Source organism: Mirounga angustirostris, unplaced genomic scaffold (genome assembly GCF_029215605.1).
Source record: "Mirounga angustirostris isolate CCGP_5_RB_7025 unplaced genomic scaffold, mMirAng1.0.hap1 SCAF_16, whole genome shotgun sequence".
Taxonomy (NCBI): Eukaryota; Metazoa; Chordata; class Mammalia; order Carnivora; family Phocidae; genus Mirounga; species Mirounga angustirostris.
In genome coordinates, this window is record NW_026991724.1 from 25,538,814 (window position 1) to 25,544,427 (window position 5,614).

Here is a 5,614-nt window from a genome sequence, read left to right on the forward strand (position 1 = left end):
GATAAATGCATTAGTGAAAACTTTTATGACCTCCTGCTCAGAGAACAATAATGGACTGAGCATCCCCACTTAAGAGATGAAATAATTATAATAATAACTAACATCCATAGTAATAATCATTGATACCTTCAACTTCTGTTAGAGTTCCTTAAAATATACAATTACTTCACACATTTGATTTAGAAATGTTACGTGACTTGCCCACTGTCACATGCGTATAAGGGATAGGGCCACATTTCTCTGTGATTCTGAAGCCCCTCCATGAAATCATTCCTTATCCCCTAAAACATGCCAGCAATGTTGAAGAGGCAGGTACTTTGTCCGGACATTTCTTGAGAGTCTTCTTACAAAGTAAAAGGACTTTTTCTTAATTGCCCTCCATTCCATTCCACTCTGACAGCCCAGTGACATGGGCAGGAAGGCCCCCTTATGTTCACTGAAGGCTGGTAATAAATAAGCCTGGAAATGGCAGTGAATACTGGTAAGGTTTACTTCTTCAACGTCCGATGGCACCAAGTTCTTCACCAGCAAGAGTATTCAATAATACTCTTGATAACAACAAACATTTCAAAGGAACTATAAAATACTAATTCTGGAAAATGTTTAGAAAATATATCGAGGCTGATCTAACTACTTTGGAGAAGAAGAATCTGAGATACTGGGACTTTCCCAAGGAAAAGTCAAGACTGATGAGAAAGTCAAGATTAAGAACATTTCTTTCCTTCCTCCCTCCTTGCTTTCCTTCTGCAATAATTCATTATCTGTCATTTGATAATGACAATGTAGGACTCAAAGATACCTCAAAAGATACAGATTGTTTTCCTATGTATCTGTGTGTATGTGTGTATCTGTGTTTTGTGTGTGTGTGAGAGAGAGAGAGCACACACGTGTGTGTGTTTCCCAAACAGGATTCTTGCCACTGAAGATATAAGGTTGATCTTCCAGGAATTCACTATTATTAGAGAAACAAAATCATAAATAAATAATCACTAAAAAAATACACAATTATACATGTCATGATAGTGATATTGTCGATTGAATACCCCTCCTTTGAGCCAAATCAGCTTGTTGGTGCCTTCTGTTTCTTAGTCTATAGCTTGTTTCTTCCCTCCAGATTGATTCTTATTGCCTTGTCAATTGCAGCCCTCCTAGGAGACCAGAGTGGATGACATTGTAACCCAGAACAGACCTCAGGGACCAGCCCCTGTAGCCGGGACTATGACATTTTCCTTCCATTAACCCTGACTGAGTACTAAAGATGGAACATTTTGGTTTACAATTCCCTAAACACCTCTTGAGTTCAGCTTGCCTCAAGTAAGGCCATACATCAGAATTACATTTTCCCTAGTTTCAATGCCTTATATTCTGTTAAGTTCCAGGGGATTCAGGTTTCAAGCACCAAACCCTGTTCTTAAAAGTCACTTTTTCAAATATTCAGGATGTTCTATTTGTTTGTTTTTGAACTTAGTGGAAGAGATTAAACAGAAATGGTTTTCCATTTAAGAAGCTAGTAGAGAAGCTGGATTATAATTAGTACAATCGGTAAGTACAGAACTTCTGTTTGCACGAAGGCTAATTGCCTACATCATACAATATTTATAGCTGATGTGGACCACTGGGTATCCATTTTTTAAAGATTTTATTTATTTATGTGAGATACAGAGAGCGAGAGAGACAGAGAAAGAGAGAGAGGGCACAAGCAGAGGGTAGGCAGAGGGAGAGGGAGATGCAGACTCCCTGATGAGCAAGGAGCCCAATGCGTTACTCCATCCCAGGACCCTGGGATTATGACCTGAGCCAAAGGCAGACGCTTAACCAACTGAGCCACCCAGGCTCCCCACTGGTATCCATTTCTGCATCTAGTGAATGGTTTAGGGAAGGGGATTACTTAAAATTTTAACCAATATTTTCTTTCATCCTTCTCAAAATAACAAACCTATAATACTGTGAAGTATACAGGGATGAACTTTAGAAAGAACAGGTATACATCAGATTAGGGCTAGCCATAGCCAACATTTTTAAAGAAGTAATGGATATCATGGCACAACAATGATCAACCACAAAACATTACACATAAATATCCTATCTGAGTCAATCTTAACATCCTGCCTATTACGCATACTTGGACCATTTATTTCCATGAAGAAATAACATTAATAAGAAGAATAAGAAGATTCTATCAGGTTTCCATTATTGACATTTTTAATCACACACTAGCTCTGGTTTCCTAAATAATCAACATACTAAAGGCTTATGCTACACCTAATAACAGTCACTTAGACCCTTCTGGTTTAAATCATAAAGACTTTCCGTGTCTGAGAGAAAGAGAAACAAACAAAAAAATAGATTGGTGGTATTTCTAATTCTAATCTGTCTTTGCCATGTACTAATCTTTTCATCACACTGGAGCAAGAACAAATTTTTTTTTTTTTTTTTTTTTTTTTTAGATTTTATTTGACAGACACAGTGAGAGAGGGAACACAAGCAGGGGGAGTGGGAGAGGGGAGAAGCAGGCTTCCCGCGGAGCAAGGAGCCCGATGTGGGGCTCGATCCCAGGACCCTGGGACCATGACCTGAGCCGAAGGCAGACGCTTAACAACTGAGCCACCCAGGTGCCCCAAGAACAAATTATTGTTGAAATGGGTAAATATCTTGGAAGAGGGCACCTGGGTGGCTCAGTTGGTTAAGTGACTGCCTTCAGCTCAGGTCATGATCCTGGAGTTCCAGGATCGAGTCCCGCATCGGGCTCCCTGCTCAGCAGGGGGTCTGCTTCTCCCTCTGACCCTCTTCCCTCTCATGCTCTCTGTCTCTCATTCTCTCTCTCAAATAAATAAATAAAATCTTTAAAAAAAAATATCTTGGAAGAGCTGTGTTAGGTAATATAACAAAAAACACCCGTAATAAGTATTTCTTCTGAATCATTTGTATAATACATATTTTCTTTTTTTTTTTTAAGATTTTATTTATTTTTCTGAGAGAGAGAATGAGATAGAGAGAGAGAGCATGAGAGGGGGGAGGGTCAGAGGGAGAAGCAGGCTTCCTGCTGAGCAGGGAGCCCAATGTGGGGCTCGATCCCAGGACCCTGGGATCATGACCTGAGCCGAAGGCAGTCGCTCAACCAACTGAGCCACCCAGGCGCCCCCTGATTGGTACATTTTTTTTAATGATTTTTTTTTTAAAGATTTTATTTATTTGAGAGAGAGAGAGAGAATGAGAGAGAGCACATGAGAGGGGGGAGGGTCAGAGGGAGAAGCAGACTCCCTGAAGAGCAGGGAGCCCGATGCGGGACTCGATCCCGGGACTCCAGGATCATGACCTGAGCCGAAGGCAGTCGCTCAACCAACTGAGCCACCCAGGAGCCCCAATACATGTTTTCTACCGACTGCCCTGTCCCATTCACCATGCAACTTCTGAGAATGCCTTGGGGTATAAGACTTGACTTCTCTTTCGGAGTCATCCAAGCCTCTCTTTTGGAGCCATGCAAACAAATAATTAAATGCCACTGCCAGGAGAACTCTCTTTTCTTTCTCTCTCCTCCAGCCATCAAAGATGCAGAAAAGAAAGAAAGCTAAGGGGAAGAAGGTGGCCTCAGCCCCTGCTGTTGTGAAGAAGCAGGAAGCCAAGAAGGCGGTCAATCCCATGTTTGAGAAAAGATCCAAGAATTTTGGCACCAAACAAGACATCCAGCCCAAAAGGGACTTCACCTGCTTTGTACAATGGCCCCACTATATCTGACTGCAGCGGCAAAGGGCTATTCTCTATAGACTTCTAAAAGTGCCTAACCAGTTCACCCAGACCTTGGACCACCAAAGAGCTACTCAGCTGCTTAAGCTGGCCTACAAATATGGACCAGAGACAAAGCAAGAGAAGAAGCAGACTGTTGGCCCAAGCTGAGAAGAAAGCTGCTAGTGAAGGGGCGGTCCTCACTAAGAGGCCAGCTGTCTTCAAGCTGGGGTTATTACTGTCACCATGTCGGTGGAAAACAAGAAGGCTCAGCTGGTAGTGACTGCATATGATGTGGATCCCATTGAGCTGGTTGTCTTCCTGCCTGCCTTATGTTGTACAAAGCAGGTTCCCTACTGCCTTATCAAGGGGAAGGCCAGGCTGGGCTTATGGTCCACAGAAGATATGCACCACTGTTGCCCTCACACGGATTAACTCAGAAGACAAAGGAGCTCTGGCTAAGCTGGTGGAATCTATCAGGACCAATTACAATGACAGATATGATGAGATCTGCCATCACTGGGGAGGTAACCGTCTGGGTCCTGGCTCACAATGTCAAGTTGGAAAATGCAAAGGCTAAAGAACTGGCCACCAAACTGGGCTAAGTGTATGCTGTTGAATTTTCTGTACATAAAAGTAATAAAAAGTTCTCTCTGAGAAATAATGCCATTGCCAGAATAATAGTATAGATGCAAACAAACTAACATGATGTCACAGAAGAAAAAATAAATGATTCTAATCTGGGGGGAATCAGGAAAGGTAACAGGAGGTGACAGTTGACGACTGAAGAGGAGCATTTGAGGTGCATGTGTGGGGGACAGCAGGAAGAGGCAGGTGGATCGTGGGGAGGCTGGAAAACCCTAGTGGGATTAATCACAAGTTGTCCAACCATGAATGAAAAGTAGAGCAGAAGTGGAGGGATAGAACTAATGCTATTCCTGTTCCTATGGACTAGTACCTACTGCATATATATAGTTCTTAAATTTTAAAATTCTTAAAATCTTAAAATTCTTAAAAATTAAACTGTTAATACTTTTAGGGGTGCCTAGGTGGCTCAGGTGGTTAAGCATCTGCCTTCAGTTCAGGTCATGATCCCAGAGTCCTGGGATCAAGCCCCACATCGGGCTCCCTGCTCAGTGGGGAGTCTGTTTCTCCCTCTGCCCCTCCCCCTACTCATGTTCTCGCTCTCTCTCATGCTTTCTCTCTCAAATAACTAATAAAATTTTTTAAAAAACTGTTATTACTTTTGGTAAAGATGATTGAACTCTTCCAAACTAGAAAAGATTCCCAGTTTTTCCTTTTCCTGCTCTCCATTATAACTCATCCTTCTGTAGCTCCCCTCTCCTAACAGGAGCCCCCAAGTCCGTTCTACAGTACTTGTTATGCAGAAGGCTGAATGATGAAAAGTTATTCAAACAGCACAATACAAGCTAACTATTCCAAGCGTATCTATTGACTGAAGAGATTTGCATTATGAACTAAGTCAGTGCAAAAAGACAATGGTAAATAGCAGCAAAAACAAAGAAATAGATCATTTAAATAAAAGAAAGGCGCTACCACCACCACGTATCTGTGTCTCCTCCTCGGCTGAAATTTACCCTGGAGGAACCAATATAAATTAATACGAAAATATCACTTTTGTTGTATAAAGGAAATCCAGTGGAATGGAATGCTAATTCTGTGTCTCTGGTAGTCAAACAGGAAAATGAGAGATGCATTCAACTGCAGTACTTCCAGTTTTTGCTGTACACACACTAAAATGCTGGAGACATGAAGATAAACAAGCCATAGTCATTGCTCCCAAGGATGTAACAATTCTTTAAAGGACACAAATAGGTAATAGCAATGCAACTTGGTCAAGTGTACAAAGAATGACATACAAAATGTCACG

The 5,614-nt window shown here is 41.7% G+C and overlaps 1 pseudogene; it reads left to right on the forward strand.

The window, feature by feature from the left end:
* The first annotated feature begins 3,549 nt into the window (after window positions 1-3,549).
* LOC123854961 (large ribosomal subunit protein eL8-like) lies at window positions 3,550-4,328 on the forward strand (annotated as a pseudogene).
* Window positions 4,329-5,614: the final 1,286 nt, after the last annotated feature.